At 43.5% G+C, this 19273-nt stretch overlaps 1 long non-coding RNA gene across 1 annotated transcript; it reads left to right on the forward strand.

Moving 5' to 3' along the window:
• The first annotated feature begins 102 nt into the window (after positions 1-102).
• On the forward strand, positions 103-17358 carry LOC117977220 (uncharacterized). Its single transcript, XR_004668234.2, has 3 exons — positions 103-473; positions 13173-13315; positions 16293-17358. It is a non-coding gene; the product is annotated as an uncharacterized LOC117977220 (long non-coding RNA).
• Positions 17359-19273: the final 1915 nt, after the last annotated feature.

Below are 19273 nucleotides of genomic sequence, written 5' to 3' on the forward strand. Positions count from 1 at the left end.
CGGGGCCACGGGGGCGGGGCGGGGCCGGGGTCCCGCGGGCCGAGGGGGCGGGGCGGGGTCCTGCATGCTGCAGATCGCAGGCAGGGGGCGGGGACCTGGCGCGCGCGGGCGCCGGCGGGGGTTCAGCGCGCAGGTGGAGGTCTCTCAGGTAGCTGGCTAGTGATCTGGAAGACCCGGGGCTGGCGTCTCCGGGGGTGGGAGAGGATGTGGCTGGGGTCCCGCGACACAGGGGTTCCGCAGGGGCCGAGGCCACGCGGGCAGATGCAAGGAGAAGCGAGGGACCCGCAGGTCAGGAAAAGAAGATCCTGAGTGGCCAAGCGAACGGAGCAGCCTCCACCCGCGTCTTCTGCCGCTCAGCCCGGCTCCCTGGTACTCCTGGCTCCCGACGGGCTTCTTCCCAAGGCCCAGCGCACCCGGGAGTTTTCCAGCCCCGGGGACCCTGCAGCGCCTTGGATAGATCTCCGTGAAATCAGGTGTCGAGCTATGGTGCATTTATTTTCGGGCCTGTCGCCCCTACCATCCTTGTAGCATCCTCAAGGACAGGGCCCAGTGTTTGGCAGAGATTCAACTAATTGTTACACTCTCGAATTCATTCGTTAGCAGGTAATCTTTGAGTGCCCACTAAATTCCAGACATTGATATAAAACGGGATATTGCGGTCAAAAAGACAAAGCCCTTGCTTTCATGGAATAGGCGAAAGACTAAATACAAGGGGTAGGTAGTGATAAATGCTGTAAAGAAAATAGATGGAAGAAGGAGGGAAATTAGACCAGGGTTTAGGAATTAGGAAATTCCTAAATTATGAAAGGAGGGATGGAGAGTTTGCCCTGCCTGGCTGAATACTCTGTATGGCATCTCATTACTGCCCCCTTCCACCCTAACCTTGGCAGTCACCAGCCCTCCTCGCGCCCTGCTTGCCCATCGTGTTTCCTAAGCACCCACTAAAAAACTGATTGGATTCTGACTGTAGAGGCTCATTCTACCTCAAAGCAGAAATGATCTGAGTCTGATGATTCTAAGAGCAGTTTGTGGGATACATTTAGGATAAGCACATTTTGACTGTGTCAGGGGCCATGATAATGATTTAGCAGAGGCTTACTAACTCCAGAGAGAGAATATTTTTAGCTTCTTTGAAATCCCAGTTTTCTGATGGCTTTCAGCCTGTGGCCCTAACTCTCTTCTGAGTAACACTCTTCACTTCTTGGCAGACACAAGAGATTTCTCCAGCTTGAAAACAGAGGCAGCAGCCCCCTGCTGCCTATCTCTCTCATCTGTGTGCATTTCTGTCATTTGACTCAAGGCTGGCCAAAATGTCTTATGGTCTTTCTTTCTTGTCTTTCTTCCTCCCTTAAACAGATATTTATTAGGCACCAACTATGTTCCAGGTATAGTTCTAGACACAAGGGATGCAGCATTAAACAAGACAAATAATATCTTTGCCCTCAAGGAGCTTACAATCCAGTTGAGGGTGAGATAAAGAGTTACGCATAGATCCTGAGGATCTCCAATTTTGCCAAGCTGCTGGTGAGTGAGTATACTGAGGGCTACCCGCCTGCTGCTGCCTCTTGGGGACAGCATGCTTGACCTTCTGAACCAGCTGCTTCAGGAGCTGAAGCTGAAGCTGAGGCGGGACCAGGCAGCTGGTAGCCACAACCTCTCCAGCTCAAACACCAGAATCACAGGTTCCAAAGCTCTCAACAGCGCCCATGGGAGTCTTGGCTCTCATGTCTTGAAAGAGTTTGGGAGCAGAGTTGTTGTTTTTTTTTGTTTTGTTTTTGAGACGGAGTCTCGCTCTGTCGCCCAGGCTGGAGTGCAGTGGTGCGATCTCGGCTCACTGCAAGCTCTGCCTCCTCGGTTCACGCCACTCTCCCGCCTCAGCCTCCCAAGTAGCTGGGACTACAGGCGCCCGCCACCACGCCCGGCTAATTTTGTTTTATTTTTAGTAGAGACGGGGTTTCACCATGTTAGCCAGGATGGTCTCGATCTCCTGACCTCGTGATCCACCCGCCTCAGCCTCCCAAAGTGCTGGGATTACAGGCGTGAGCCACCACGCCTGGCCAGGGAGCAGAGTTTTATCAGACAGTTTTGGTGGGTCCTATGTGGGAGTCACATGGCCCTCCCTTTGCATAATAAAGTCTCTTGCCTACAAAAATTGAAATAACATAAATGAGGTGGGACTCTAGACAGAGAGAGCAGTATGTATATACCAATGCAAGAGGCAGCCTGGGGAGGTGTGAGAGCAAGAGGAAGATGGAAGGTGGACTTGTCAGTAATTGCTGTTCTTAAACATTGAGAAAAGTCAGTAGCACGTAAGAAGTTAGATATACACAGAGACACAATATTAAGTCACCAAAAAAGAAATCAATAGAAGTATATGACTGATTCACAAATGAGTGGGACAGGTACAAGCAAAGGAATGGTCTGGGGACTACATTTAGGAGAAGTGGCAGGCTTGACCTTATCCAGTGAGAATCAGGTCTGCAGAACTGAGAGGAGTTAGTGGAGTCTGACCCAAGGTACTTCACCAGGAACCAGTGGGGAGGAACTGAAGGGGAAAGGGAAACAGAGAGAGCTAAGTTGCTTTTAGCTATACCCATTCATGGCAGTGTCTTCGCCTGCGTCTCCAGAAACAGAGCCTGATTCTATAGGGCAGGAGTAAAGCAAAAGGAGTAAAGTGGAGGCGAAGGAAGAGCCAATACCAGGATGGTTATTAATCTGGCCTCCACTAAGTATGGCTGATTGCTTCTGCTCAAGGGATTATCCTCTGAGAAATATAAAATGAGTCTCAGAATAGCCTATGGGAGGGGGAAGGGAAGGAAATCTATCCATCAGCTTATCTCATTGGATAAAGACTCATACCAGTTGTTCATGCATAGGTGCCAAGTGGGCTTCTGCAGTGTCCCAAAACTCAGTGTCAACAGGGAACCTAGCAAGAGGCACGTGGCAGGGCCACAAGGCAAAGTGCTGTCAGGGTGCAGCTGTGTGAAGTCAGATGGTGCCCACGCAGAGCTTGATGCCACAGCAGCTGCTGGAATGAAAGATGATTGATGCTACAAGGGTGATGCCAGTGACGCAAAAATTTTTGTACCATATAGTGTGCCCCGTTTCCAAAGGGCCCCAGAAAAGCAATCCTTGAGAGCTCTGAAGGGAGCCACAGAAGGGCTTCCAGCAGTTCTGGAACTTTCTTATAGTAACTCCACAAAGGAAGAGTTGCATCCCACCCGAATCTGTTCTCTCTTGCTTTCATGCCTGTGTTCACTTGTCTGTTTCCTCTATTAGACCATGAGCTTCTTTATTGTTCTTGTTAATATATCTGTGACAGGAAAAACAACTCTTTTCACCAGCCCATTTCATTTTCCTCCTAGGCTCATAAAAAAATTACATTTCTCAGTAATCAGGTAGGCCCATGTGACTGAGCTCTGGGTAATGGAATCTGGACAGAAGTGGTAAATATATCCCATTTCTGGACATCCCCCAAAAACTCCTGTGAGATCTTTCAAACTTCTCCTTTCCTCATTCCTGGCCAGATGCAAAAATATTGAGTGGAGGACTCAGAGGCCCCAGAAAATGGCAGTGGTGGCTCACTGCATGGACTAGAACCTCTGTGCTCACTTGCACTGGATTGTGTTGTAAGCAAGAGATAAAATGTCACAGTGTCAAGTCACTGAAATGTGAAGGTTGTCTGTTACCTGTCTGATACAGTACTTGTCTAACTTCATGTGATTCCGTGTCACTCCAGGGCAGGGACTGTGTTTGTAACTCAAGCACAATTGCAATGCGTGGCACATAGTAGGCATTTCTTGAAATATGGACAAGAGTGAATGAGCTGATACTTGAGCCTGGTCTTAAAGATCAGAGGTAGAATGCCAAGCAAGGTGGCAAGTGGAAAGTATTCCATGAAGGAGGTGTAGCATGTGTAGAGGTAGAGAAACTAGGGAAAATAGAGTCAGTTCTCAGCCCAGCAGAAGGGTCATGGATATGGTTAGGGTGAGGCTAGAGAGAAGGCAAGGGTCAGATCACAAAAAGTCTTGTATGTTACATGAAGGAGTTTGAAATTTATCCTACAGGAATCATTCAAGGATTTAAAACAAGAATGTGATGTCATCAAGTTTATCTTTAACAAATATCTCTCTAGCTACCTGGAAAAGGATGGATTAGAGAGGGAGAGTCAGAAATACAAAAAATTTTTAAAGCAACATTTCATTCTTCCCAAGTTATTTGTCTCATAAGACGTTCCACTAAAAAGAGGTTTTGGGGACAAGTTAGTTTGGGAAGTTGAGTATACTGTAGCCCCTCCTGGAGGTTCTTGGAGATTTCTGTTCACATATTAAAAACCCTGAGAGGTCCTACATTAATGAAATCTGTTAAAGTTTAATGTAATAGTTCTCAAAATTATTTGACCACAGAACCCTTTTTTCATGGAACACCTATTAAAACTGGTATCACGGCCAGGCGCGGTGGCTCATGCCTGTAATCCCAGCACTTTGGGAGGCCGAGGTGGGTGGATCACGAGGTCAGGAGATCGAGACCATCCTGGCTAACACGGTGAAACCCCGTCTCTACTAAAAATACAAAAAATTAGCCGGGCATGGTGGTGGGCGCCTGTAGTCCCAGCTACTCGGGAGGTTGAGGCAGGAGAATGGCATGAACCTGGGAAAGGGAGCTTGCAGCGAGCCGAGATTGCGCCACTGCACTCCAGTCTGGGCGACAGAGCGAGACTCCATCTCAAAAAAAAACAAAACAAAACAAAACAAAAAACAAAAACGAACAAACAAAAACTGGTATCACTTAGGACTCAATTTGGCTGCATAAATATGAGAAAACGATATAATAAGATTAAAGTTTATTTCTGTCTTAAATAAAAGAAATTTGGGAAGCAGGCCATCCAGGGGTGGCATGGCAGCTCTCCGGTACCTTCAGGAGTCCAGGCTTCAATGTTTTTGCTCCATTATCCTTAGCTTTCATTCCCAAGGTCACTTCATGGTCCAAGATGGCTGCTGGAGCACCAGTCCACATGTCCTTGGAAGGAAAAAGGAAAGGCAAAGTGGAAAAAGTGGAGTTGAGTCCCTTAAACAACCTTCCTGGAAATACTACACACTTTTACTTATGTCTCATTGTCCAGAACTTGGTCACATGACCATGCCAAGCTGCAAAGGAGGCTAGGAAATCTGGTCTTTTATTTTGCTTTTCTATGTGCCAAGTTAAAAATTGGGTCTGTCACTAAAGAGTTGAGAGACTCAACTAGCAGTTTCTGGCATAATGCCCCACAGAAATAATGTTCCACAGAACCTAAATTGGGATAAAATGACTAAGTAAGGAGATTGATTTTTTAAACATTTTTAGCAGCTTTATTGTGGTATAATTCACATACCATACAATTTGCTTACTGCAAGTATACAGTTTGACGATGTTTAGTAAATTTATACAGTTGTGCAACCATCACCACAATCCAGTTTTAGAATATTTCTGTCACCCTCAGAAGTTCCTTGTTCCCTTTTGCTGTCAATCTCCACTCCCACCCCCAGGCCTGGGAAACCATTGATCTGCTTTCTTCTTTGGAGTTCTGCCTTTTTGAGAAATTTCGTATAAACAGAATAGTACAATATGTAGTCTTCTGTGTCTGGCTTATTTCACTTAATGTAATAATTGTGTGGTTCATTGTGTTGTAGAGTGTTTTGTCAGTTTGTACTTTTTAAAATTGCTTGAATGGCATTCCATTGTCTGCATATGCCACTCCATTGTCTGCATATGCCACCTTTTATTTATCACTTACTAAATGATGGACATTCGGATTGTTTCCACATTGGGACTATTATGAATAATGCTGCTATAAACCTTCAAGTAGAAGTCCTTGTGTGGACATATGTTGTCGTTTCTCTTGGGTAGATGCCTAAGGAGACTGGTGTTTAAAACTGAATTCGTTCACTGAAAAGACGTTTATTGAGTGCCTATTACTGACAAGTACTGTGCTAGATGCCAAGGATACAGTAGTGAATAAAATTTGACACAAACTCAGCCCTCATGGAGCTTGCAGTCTATAGAAGAGAAAGGCATTAGTCCAGTAGTCATGCGAACAAACGTAACATCACAGCAGTGGTGAGTGTGTGCTATAAAGGAGGGGTGTAAGATGCTGTGAGAGATTATGCTAGAAGGATCTGCCTTTGTCAAGGAGGTCAGGAAAGCTGCCCTTGAGCTGAGTTCTGAAGTGTGTGAGAATGTAGTCACTCTGATTTCTGTCTTTCAAAGTAATATCTTACGAAGCCATATACTTATTTCCAATAATGCTGCCCTTGCAAACATGTCTGAGCCAGTTTATAGATACACTGGTCTTGGGCCTATTTGTGCTTAGATAAAGTCTCTGTGTTTTAATCTCTCAGAGTTTTTGAAAACTGTGAAGCAAGCACAACGCACTGTCAGTAAAGGTACCTTTTCAGTCATCTCTCTCTCTCTCTTTTTTTTTTTCTTCAGAGACAGGATCTTGCTGTGTTGCCCAGGCCGGTCTCAAACTCCTAGACTCAAGCAATCCTTCTGCCTTGGCCTCCCCACACACTGGGATTACAGGCATGAGTCACTGCTCCCGGCCCATCTCTTATATTATTTTCTGTATGTTTGAAATATTTCATGATTAAACATCTTAAAAATATACTTTTTAGTTCCCTTGAGAATTGTACCTGCCAAGCAGCCCAGCCTGTCTTGTCAGACCCTGACCTTGTTCTCTCTCTGTGGGAAGAGGAGACATGATCAGAAGGTGATTTCTGGAACCTGGAACTGAGGGGATGATGCTAATAGCCAGTATTCTGGAACTACACTGGTCCAATCCCTGTATCTCTACTGTAGGGGTGAATCTGCCACAAGGCATCCTCCTGCCAGAAGCTCCATTCTCCAGCACAAAGCTGGATAAGACTAGCTAAGCCCACAGGCTTTGAAGCCCTACAGATGTGGTTCAAATCTCAGCTCTACCACTAGTGTCCTTAAGAAAGTCACTTAACAGGCCGGGCATGGTGGCTCATGCCTGTAATCACAGCACTTTAGGAGGCTGAGGTGGGTGGAACACCCGAGGTCAGGAGTTTGAGACCAGCCTGGCCAACATGGTGAAACCCTGTCTCTACTAAAAATGGAAAAATTAGCTGGGCTTGGTGGCACACACCACTGTAATCCCAGCTACTCAGGAGGCTGAGGCAGGAGAATTGCTTGAACCTGCGAGATGGAGGTTGCAGTGAGCCAAGATTGTGCCACTGCATGCCAGCCTGGGTGACAGAGTGAGACTCCATCTCAAAAAAAAGAAAAAAAAAGAAAGTCACTTAACTTACAGTTTCATGATTCCAATAATAGGGTTGTTGTGTGGATTAAATGATTCATGCAAAGTGCTTTGCACATGGCAACTGCTCAACAAATTGGTTATTAATATATAATTATTGCAGCCTTTCCTCTGCCTCCCATTTCCCCGTGTTCTGTATAGACTTTCCCCCTTTGTCGACCTGCAGGTTTTGAAACATATTAATTCCATTGATTTAACTGAAGTCAATCTCTGTTCTTGTGTTTGGCTTGGGGAACCTTCTGTCTTTTGGAGTGCCTTCTACTGATATATGGCCTCTACCCCTCATGTATTAATCTCACTGATTTAACTCTTACAGTGCCACAGAGCTCTCACTCTCACCCATGTATAGCACTACCGCTATTTTGATTTTATAAATCCAAGGTTATATATAAAAATGACTGTGGTCCCTTTCAGTTACTATGATTTATGGAAAATCACACCTCAAATGTTCTTGGGCAGGATTTTTCAAAAATGCTGGTCACGCTACCCTGAAACAGCTTCGTAAATCCTTCATTCTTGCTCAGCAGTGTACTTTCCTGCAATGACCATTAGACAGTTTCAGCCATAAAAGCTTGCTTAAGGCTGGGCGCAGTGGCTCATGCCTGTAATCCCAGCACTTTGGGAGGCCAAGGCGGGTGGATCACTTGAGGTCAGGAGTTCGAGACCAGCCTGGCCAACATGGTGAAACCCTGTCTCTACTAAAAATGGAAAAATTAGCTGGGCTTGGTGGCACACACCACTGTAATCCCAGCTACTCAGGAGGCTGAGGCAGGAGAATTGCTTGAACCTGCGAGATGGAGGTTGCAGTGAGCCAAGATTGTGCCACTGCATGCCAGCCTGGGTGACAGAGTGAGACTCCATCTCAAAAAAAAGAAAAAAAAAGAAAGTCACTTAACTTACAGTTTCATGATTCCAATAATAGGGTTGTTGTGTGGATTAAATGATTCATGCAAAGTGCTTTGCACATGGCAACTGCTCAACAAATTGGTTATTAATATATAATTATTGCAGCCTTTCCTCTGCCTCCCATTTCCCCGTGTTCTGTATAGACTTTCCCCCTTTGTCGACCTGCAGGTTTTGAAACATATTAATTCCATTGATTTAACTGAAGTCAATCTCTGTTCTTGTGTTTGGCTTGGGGAACCTTCTGTCTTTTGGAGTGCCTTCTACTGATATATGGCCTCTACCCCTCATGTATTAATCTCACTGATTTAACTCTTACAGTGCCACAGAGCTCTCACTCTCACCCATGTATAGCACTACCGCTATTTTGATTTTATAAATCCAAGGTTATATATAAAAATGACTGTGGTCCCTTTCAGTTACTATGATTTATGGAAAATCACACCTCAAATGTTCTTGGGCAGGATTTTTCAAAAATGCTGGTCACGCTACCCTGAAACAGCTTCGTAAATCCTTCATTCTTGCTCAGCAGTGTACTTTCCTGCAATGACCATTAGACAGTTTCAGCCATAAAAGCTTGCTTAAGGCTGGGCGCAGTGGCTCATGCCTGTAATCCCAGCACTTTGGGAGGCCAAGGCGGGTGGATCACTTGAGGTCAGGAGTTCGAGACCAGCCTGGCCAACATGGTGAAACCCTGTCTCTACTAAAAATGCAAAAACTAGCTGGGCATGGTGGTGTGCGCCTGTAACCCCAGCTGCTTGGGAGGCTAAGGCAGGAGAATCAATCACCTAAACCTGGGAGGCGGAGGTTGCAGTGAGCTGAGATAGCACCATTGCACTCCAACCTGGGCAATAGAGCAACGCTCTGTCTCCAAAAACAAACAAACAAACAAACAAAAAACCAAAAAAAACTACAGCAACAAAAAAGTTCTTAAGCTTTTTACTAAGCCTCAAGTTGCTGTAGAATCCTTTTCTTTATGTGTGCAATTCTACCATCAACGTTACTGACCAATTTGGTGAGGCTACCATCTGAAAACTGGTAATAAAAATAAGCAACACTGTTTTACATACTAGAAACAAAAAACTATAGTTTTAAAAAATTAATTAGTTTCCATGTTTTTGCTGAGGTGAAGCATGGTAACTGTCCTTCCAGTTGGCCCCCAGTGATACTCACTTGCTGTGATTCAAACCCTTATACTGCCCTCTCCTGTACTGAATAGACCTGATTTGTTGTGTATGTAACCAGTAGGATATTGCAGAAGTGACAGAGTGTAACTTCCAATGCTAGTCATAAATGGCATTGCAGCATCTGTCTTGCTGTTTTGGGTAATTTGCAATGGGAAGAGTCCATTGTCATGACATGAGGACATTCAGTCAGCCTTATGGAAAAAGTCTTTGTGGCAAGAACTCAAGGCCTCTTGTCAGGAACCATGTGAATGGGCCATCTTGGAAGTAGATCCTCCATGCCTAGTCAAGCCTTCAGATGAGACTGCATCCATCCCCAGCCAACATTTTGACTGCAACCTCATGAAAACCTAAGTCACTCTCAAATTTCTGACCTATGAAAACTATGTGAGATAATAAATGTTTATTGTTGTTTTTAAGCCACCAAGCTTTGGAGATAATTTGTAATGCAGCAATAGATAACAGTATTTCCTTGGGTGATACAACTGACAGCCATCATTAAGTTACTGTATATTTAAAATGTGCTTTGTATAAATTTGCCCCACATTTTAAGTGTTTTCTTAACATATGATCTACATCCAGATATTTTAGGTTATTCTATGACTCATTTCAGTCCCATTCAGCAAACATGCTGTATTAGTCTGTTCTCACACTGCTATAAAGAACTACCTGAGACTGGGTAATTTAGCAAGAAAAGAGGTTCAATTGACTCACATTACTGCAGGCTGGACAGGAAGCATGATTGGGGAGGCCTCAGGAAACTTACAATCATGGTGGATGGGCAAAGGGGAAACAAGCACATATTCATGTGGCGGCAGGAGAGAGAGAGAGAGAGAGAGAGAGAAAGGGAAAGTTCTACACACTTTTAAACGACCAGATCTCATGGGAACTCATTCACTATCGTGAGAACAAAAAGGAGGAAATCTGCCCCCATGAGTCAATCACCTCCCACCAGGTCCTTCCCCTAACATTGGGAATTACAATTCAACATGAGATTTGGTTGAGGACACAGAGCCAAACCGTATCACTTGCATTGCCTACTTGTATCAAAGCCTGTTCGTAACAGAAAACTCCAGATCAACCATCAGCAATTTGAACGAAACTGATGGCAGTAAGTTGTTTTTCTCCATCCAATTCCATTTATTGTGAATGATTCTTATGCTTTCATGATTGTAGTTAAATCTCTGGATGCCAGGAAGTCCAGCTCCTACCACTTCTTTTGCTTCTTTTTGGAATATATGCCAGAAGGGAATAAAGTTGAAGAGAATGATGCCCCCATGTTACTAAAACATGCACTGTTACATTGACAGTTCATAATAGCTAATTTTATTGCATAATTAATATGAACTAAGCACTGCTTTTAAAATTTTTAAAAATAATTTCAATTTTTATTTTAGATTCAGTGGGTACATGTGCAGGTTTGTTACATGTGAATATTGTGTGATGCTGAGGTTTGGGGTGTGAATGATCCCGTCACCCAGGTGGTAAGTATAGCACACAATAGGAGTTTTTTCAGTCCTTCCCTCCTTCCTCCCTCCCACCACTAGTAGTCCCCAGTGTCTATTGTTCCCATCTTTATGTCCATTTGTACCCAATGCTTAGCTCCCACTTATAAGTGAGAACATTTGGTATTCGGTTTTCTGTTCCTACATTAGTTAGCTTAGGATAATGACCTCCAATTACATCCATGTTGCTGCAGAGGACATGATTTTATTCTTTTTTATGGCTAGATAGTATTCTATGGTGTATATGTACCACATTTCATTATCCAATCCACCATGGATGGCCATCTAGGTTATTCTATGTCTTTGCTCTTGTGAGTAGTGCAGTGACGAATGTATGAGTGCACATGTCTTTTTGGTAGGATGACTTATTTTTGGGGGGGTATACACCCAGTAGTAGAATTGCTGGATTGAATGGTAGTTTTGAGTTATTTGAGAAATCTGTAAACTGCTTTCCACAGTGGCTAGACTAATTTACATTCCCACCAACAGTGTATAGGTATTCCCTTTTCTCTGAAGCCTCGCCAGCATCTATTATTTTCTGACTTTCTAATAATAGCCATTCTAAGTGGTGTAAGATGGTATTTCATTGTGGTTTTGATTTGCTTCTTGATGATTAGTGATGTTGAGCTTTTTTTTTTAATATATGTTTGTTGGCCACTCGTATTTCTTCTTTTGAGAAATCTTTGTTCATGTCCTTTGCCTACTTTCTTTATTTTTTGGAGGCAGGATTTCATTCTTTTGCCTAGGCTGGAGTGCAGTGGTGCGATCATGGCTCACTGCAGCCTCAACCTCCTGGGCTCAAGCAATCCTACGTTAGCCTCCCGAGTAGGTAGGACTACAGGCATATGCCACCACATTGTATTTTTTTGTAGAGATGGGGTTTCACAATGTTGCCTAGGCTGGTCTCAAACTTCTGGGCTTAAGTGATCTGCCTGCCTTGGTCTCCCAAAGTGCTGGGATTATAGGCCTGAGCCACTGTGCCTGGCCCTTTGCCTACTTTTTAATGGGGTTGTTTGTTTTTGCTTTCTTGATTTGTCTAAGTTCCTTACAGATTCTGGATATTAGACCTGTTTTAGATGCATAGTTTGCAAATATTTTTCCCATTCTGTAGGTTGTCTGTTTACTTTGTTGAAAGTTTGTTTTGCTGTGTGAAAGCTGTTTAGTTTAATTAGGTCCCACTTGTCAATTTTTCTTTTTGTTGTGATTGCTTTTGAGGACCTAATCATAAATTATTTCCCAAGGCCAATGTCCAGAATGGTATGTCCTAGGTATTCTTCTAGGATTTTCTTATAGTTTGAGGTTTTACATTTAAATATTTAATCTATCTTGAGTTAATTTTTGTATATGGTTAAAAAGTATGTGTCCAGTTTCATTCTTCTGCTCATGGCTAGCCAGCTATCCCAGCACCATTTATTGAATTTTCCTCATTGCTTATGTTTGTTGGCTTTGTCAAAGATCAGATGGCTGTAGCTGTGTGGCTTTAATTCTGGGTTCTCTATTCTGTTCTGTTGGGCTGTGTGTCTGTTTTTGTACCAGTACCATGTTGTTTTGGTTACTGTAGCCTTATGGTATAGCTTAAAATTGGGTAATGTGATGCCTCTGGCTTTGTTCCAAGCACTGTTTTAAATGCTTTACATGTATAAAATATTTAATTCTTACAAAGAAAAAGTTATTACCCTCATTTTACAAATAGTAAAACTGAGGCACATCACTGGAAGGAAGGCTGCAGAGTCTAGAGCTATCACCATCTCTGTCTGTCAGCCACAAGCCCAGGTGCCAAAGTGCAGCAGTAGCTGCCACACAAATAGCAGTTCAGTCCAGTGTCTTAGCTTTCCTAGGCTCCCGCTCTAGGTATCACAAGCAAAAACAAGGCTAGGATTTGACAGAAGGAAAAGTGAAAAGAAAGCACCAACAAAGCATACAAACAAAAACATTTACAGAACACAGATGCTGTGATGGTTAATGTTATATGTCAACTTGACTGGGCTAAGGGATGCACAGATAGCTGGAGAAACATTTCTGAGTGTGTCTCTGAGGATGTTCCCAGGATAAATTAGCATCTGAATCAGTAGACTTAATAAAGAAGATTGCCCTCACCAATGTTAGTGGGCATCGTCCGTTGAGGGCCCAAAGAGAATAAAAATATGGAAGAAGAGTAAATTCCCCCTCTCCTTGAACTGGGACATTGGAGTTCCTCGTTCTCAGGCTTTGGATTCTGAAAACTACACCTGCACTCCCCTCACCTCTACTCTCTGTTCTCAGGCCTTCAAGCTTGAACTAGGAATTATATCATAAGATCTCATGGTTCTCAGGCCTTTGGACTCATACTGAATTAAACCTCTGGATTTCCTGGTTCTACAGCTTGCAGATGGCAGATAGTGGAAATATTCAGCCTCCATAATCATGTGAGCCAATTCCCATAATAAATCTTCTCGTGTGTGTATGTGTGTGTGTGTGTGTGCATGTGTGCATGCTTGTGTGTGTCCTTTTGGTTCTATTCTCTGGAGAACCCTAATTCAGATGTCTTATAGTAATTTTAAAAGATGAGGCCAGGCGTGGTGGCTCACGCCTGTAATCCCAGCCCTTTGGGAGGCCGAGGTGGGCAGATCACCTGGGGTCAGGAGTTCGAGACCAGCCCGGCCAACATGCCAAAACCCCGTCTCTACTAAAAGTACAAAATTTAGCCTGACGTGGTGGCGGGCGCCTGTAATCCCAGCTACTCAGGAGGCTGAGGCAGGAGAATTGCTTGAACCCGGGAGGCAGAGGTTGCAGTGAGCCGAGGTTGTGCCAGTGCACCCCAGCCTGGGCGACAAGAGTGAAAATCCGTCTCAAAAAAAAAAGAACAGGACCGGGCAGGCACGATGGCTCACGCCTGTAATCCCAGCACTTTGGGAGGCCGAGGGGGGTGGATCACCTGAAAGGTCAGGAGTTCCAGACCAGCCTGGCCAACATGGTGAAACCCCATCTCTACTAAAAATACAAAAAAATTAGCCAGGCATGGTGGCAGGTGCCTGTAATCCCAGCTACTCAGGAGGCTGAGGCAGGAGAATCGTTTGAACCTGGGAGGTAGAGGTTGCGGTGAGCCAAGATCGCGTCAATGCACTTCAACCTGGGCGACAGAGTGAGACTCCGAGTCAAAAAAAAAAAAAAAAAAAAAAAAGTATGAACAGCAACAGCTTAGCTTTACTGGCTTAATGGTTCTCCAAGTGTGGTTCCTAGACCAGCAGCAGCATCTAGGAACTTGGTAAAAATCCAAATTCTTGGACTCAACCCAAACCAACTGGATCAGAAAGTTTGGGGGTGGAGCTAGAAGCCTGTGCTTAAGTGCACGCTGAAGTCTGAGCTCCACCGACGTAGGGGACCCAGCTGTGGCTAAATCTGGGCTGTGTGACTCAGAGCCCATGACAACTCTGGGGAGTCATTACAGCGCCAATTTTGGAGTCCAACAGCAACAATGAAAGATATTCTAGCCAAAAAGAAACATGACTGTCATTCCTTCATAGGAATGGAATAAAGCAGGGATCTTCAACATGCCTTTGATGCCCTCTGTCAAATACAGATTCCTGGGCTAGGATGAAGGGTATCCACCTAACTTAACTTGAAAATATGGATTAAGTGCCAACTGTAGTGGATGAAAGCATGTTGAGAGGAGGCTGAAAGAGGCCAGGTCACTTTAGAGCAAATTAGGTAGTATAATATTCACTAGCTGCTATAATAAATATACACACAAAAGAATAATGGCTCCAACAAAAAGAAGTTTATTGCTTGCTTATATAGTACTTCAAGGAAAGTATTTTCCTTTCTCTCTTTCTTTCTTTCTTTCTTTCTTTCTTTCTTTCTTTCTTTCTTTCTTTCTCTCTTTCCCTCCCTCCCTCCCTTTCTGTCTGTCTGTCTTTCTTTCTTTCTTTCTTTCTCTCTTTCTCTCCCTCCCTTCCTTCCTTCCTTTCTTTCTTTCTTTTTTTTTTTTTTGAGACAGAATCTCACTCTGTCGCCCAGGCTGGAGTGCAGTGGCGCAATCTTGGCTCACTGCAAGCTCTGCCTCCCCGGCTCAAGCGATTCTCCTGCCTCAGCCTCCTGAGTAGCTGCGATTACAGGCACACGCCACCACGCCCAGCTAATTTTCGTACTTTTAGTAGAGATGGGGTTTCGCCGTGTTGGCCAGGCTTGTCTCAAACTCCTGACCTCAGATGATCTGCCCGCCTTGGCCTCCTGAAGTGCTGGGATTACAGGGGTGAGCCACCATGCCCAGTCTAAAGGAAAGTATTTCTGGTTGACAAGTCACAATCCTCTACCTAGTGATTCAGGGGGATTCCTTCTATGCCATAACTACATCATCCCCTAGGGTTTTGTCATCTTCTGCATCCAACTAGCAAGAAGAGATTGTGGTTAGGACACACCCCCTTTTAAAAAGCCTAGAAATCACACATATCACTTCTGCTTATGTGTCATTGGCTAGAACTCAGTTACATGGCCACACCAAACCACAAGAGAAGCTGAATAATGTAGTTTGTATGTACCCAGGAAGAAGAGGAAATGAATTTTTGATGAAGACATAGCAAGATCTTTTATCAGGAACAGAGTGGGATGATAAAAATAACTGGATTTTGGGCTCCAGTTATTTAGATAGATTTTAAAAACTATCTGTTTTGTTCTTCTCCAGTATTCTCAACACCTGACAGGTACCTTGCAGAGCTCACCAAATGTTGGTTGAATGATGGAAAACACTGGAAAAATGATAGGAAATGGTGTCACACCTGTTTCTACTTCTCCCTCCATATCCATGGAGAAATTCTGGCTAATTTACCACCTTCTTTCTTGCTAATCCTGTACTTAACCCCCAGAATTCCTATCAACTCAGAGCTCCAGGCAGACATTATTATTATTATTATTATTATTATTATTATTATTATTATTATATATTGTTTTGAGATGGAGTCTTGCTCTGTCACCCAGGCTGGAATGCAGTGGCACAATTTCAGCTCACTGCAACCTCCACCTCCCTGCTTCATGTGATTCTCCTGCCTCAGCCTTCTGAGTAGCTGGGACTATAGGCACCTGCCACCACGCCTGGCTAATTTTTGTATTTTTAGTAGAGCCAGGGGTTTCACCATATTGGCCAGGCTGGTCTCAAACTCCTGACTTCAAGTGATCTGCTTGCCTTGGCCTCCCAAAGTGCTGGGATTACAGGTGTGAGCCACCGCACCTGGCCAGGCAAACATTATTAGTCAACTAGGAATGGCTCACGGTATGAAACCTAATTGGTATCTTGGGACATTGACTTTTTGCTATAGTCATTTCATCTGTAAAATTGGTATGAGCCCTGTGTAGGCAGTTTCTCAGAGGTGCCTTTTTAAAATTATTATTTTTTATTTTTATACACAGGGTCTTCCTGTCACCCAGGCTGAAGTACAGCAACATGATCATAGCTCACTGCAGCCTTAAACTTCTGGGCTCAAGCGATCCTACAAGTAGCTGGGACTACAGGTATGCACCACTGTGTTGTCTAATTTTTTATTTTTTATTTTTATTTTTGTAGAGATAGGGTCTCACTATGTTTCCCAGGCTCAAAGTATAAACCTTTTATGTATAATTCACTGATGTCCTAGTGCTGGCCAGAGCTTATGTTTATAAACCAGTGATCTTACATTGTTGAAATGTTAGTTCCTTCAAAATCTTTTGACTCAGGGCTCTAGAATCATCCAACTGTTGAGGAGTGACATCTTCCCAGACCAGACTGCTGATCAGTCACAAGGAATTGTCCTTCCTCATTCATTTCTGAAATATTATTTTGGCCAAGGTTCTGATAACATCACATTTTCCATTACATTTTTCTTGAAAGGTTTTGAAGTAGTATAAACTATGCCCTCATGGGCCAGTGTTGAGCTCCATGAAGGAGTCTCAGCACTTCTGCATACCCAACAAATGAATGGTACCTCCAGGAGAGGAGCTGGGCCACTCTAACTCACCCAAACAACTTCACTCCAGTTTCAACTTATGGGCATGATGGATTCTTGACCTTAAACATGTTCAGAAATCTAGCAGTCATTTAACCATGCTTCTCAGTGGTCACGTCTTGACATGATCACTCATGAGGTCTATGGCCAGTAATTTGTTACTAATTGTATATAAGTCACCACAGTCTGAATGATTTGCCTTCTTTAAAAAAAAATAAATAGGAGGCTGGGCGCAGTGGCTCACCCCTGTAATCCCAGCACTTTGGGAGGCCGAGGCAGACAGATCACCTGAGGTTGGGAGTTCAAGACCAGCCTGACCAACATGGAGAAACCCTGTCTGTCCTAAAAATACAAAATTAGCTGGGCATGGTGGTGCATGCCTGTAATCCTGGCTGCTTGAGAGGCTGAGGCAGGAGAATCGCCTGAACCCCGGAGGCGGAGGTTGTGGTGAGCTGAGATCGCACCATTGCACTCCAGCCTGGGCAACAAGAGCAAAACTCCGTCTCAAATAAATAAATAAATAAATAGGAACAGTTATTCTTATAATAATGTCATTCCTATTCATTTGCATTCTGACGTGCTCTCCTGAGCAGCAGGGCAGAGGGAGGCATTTTAGCTGAGCGCTGGGAATTTCACACCATCCTCATTCTAACTTATCTACATCTCAGCCTGTGATGAGAGACCATTAACAGTTTTGACAACTATAAATTATGGTAGTGTTTGTGAGTGGTGATATTTATGGTTACTGCCATTGCTTATCCTTTTGCTTCAGTAGTATATGCCTTCTCACCTTATTACTAGTACCTGTGAGGGGAAAGCCTGGGGAAAAAAACAAAACTTGTTGTTAAAAATAAAACTGGCCATATTTGTTTAGCTTTTTCTTATATAATGGCAGTTTTTGAGCTCTTTAAATTTTTTTTATTATTCAAGTAGTTGCAAAATGCTTTTATGACCATCACACCACAAATATTTTACAGAACTATTTGTCTTACTTCCTTGGAAAAAATACCCAGCATAGATTGTGAGGAGTATGGGTTGCATCTAAACCTCTTCACAGAGAGGGAGGGCATGTGGCAGAAAAGATACTGGGACACACAGTTTTAACCCAGTACCTCCCTACACACTCACGTATTGCAGGGTTACCTATTGCCCTCACTCCTTCTGGGCATAACCAGGAGAAAGGCATATCTGGGTCAATACAGACAAAGTCAGTACTGACATGGCTCTGTAAGCTAAGTAAGATTCTGGAAAGATCCATTGGCATACACCAGTACAAAGTACCTCAGGCAAAACCGAGTCAGGGTTAGGAGCTACAATCAAATAAAAAGATGATTGAGAAGAAATGACAAAGATCCAGGCAGAATGATCTGTTTTGGTAAGTTGGTCCAAATTGTGGAGGGAGAGAGAGAGAGAGAGAGAGAGAGGGAGACAGAGCAGAAACAGGGACAGAGAGATGGAGAGAGGGAGAAAGAACAGGGAGAGAGAGAGAGACAGAGAAAGTGTGTCTTTGTGGTCTTAGAAGGGTACTGTTTGTTTATTATAATTGAAGGGTCAGAGGCAAGGCAGATAAGGGTAGCTCATGAATGATTAGATGGAGGGTTGAATAAATGGATAAATTGATGCATGGATGGTTGGTGAATGAATGAATGAATGAATGAATGGATAAATGGATTTAATGAAATTAGGATGGATGGCTGATGTTACTGATAAATGAATGGTGGGCAAGTGAATGATTAGTTAGATGAATGAACAAATAAATGGACAACTGGATTGGATATACGTACGGATAGAAAGATAGATAGACAGACAGATAAATAGGTACATACATACATACATTGTGAGTGAATGGATGACCAAAGTGATGGATTGGTGGATGAACACAAAGATGTATTAATGAATGAATGGAAAGATGAATGCGTAAATGGATGGACGTTATGGTAGGCAGAATAATGGACCCCCAAAGATGTTCATATCTTAATTACTGAAACTTTTAATATGCTAGATTGCATGGCAAAAAAGAATTAAGGTTGCTAATCATTTTATCTTGAGATGGGTGAGATTACCCTGGATTATCTGTGTGGGCCCAGTGTAATCCCAAGGCTCCTTATAAGTACAAGTGGAGCAGAAGGGACAGAGTCAGAGAGAGATGTGAAGATGCTATGCTGCTGGCTTTGAAGTTGGAGGAAGAGGCGATGAGACCAGGAATGCAGGCAAGCTCAAGCAGGAAAAGTCAAGAAAACAGATTCACCCCTACAGCCTCCAGAAGGAATACAGTTCTGTCAACACTTTGGTTTTGGCCCCTTCAGACACATTTTAGGCTTCTGACCTCTAGAAGTAAAAGATAATAAATCTTTATTGTCTTAAGCCACTAAGTTTGTGGTAATTTGTCACCACAGCAATAGAAATGAT

This window comes from Pan paniscus, chromosome 21, assembly GCF_029289425.2.
Source record: "Pan paniscus chromosome 21, NHGRI_mPanPan1-v2.0_pri, whole genome shotgun sequence".
Lineage (NCBI taxonomy): Eukaryota > Metazoa > Chordata > Mammalia > Primates > Hominidae > Pan > Pan paniscus.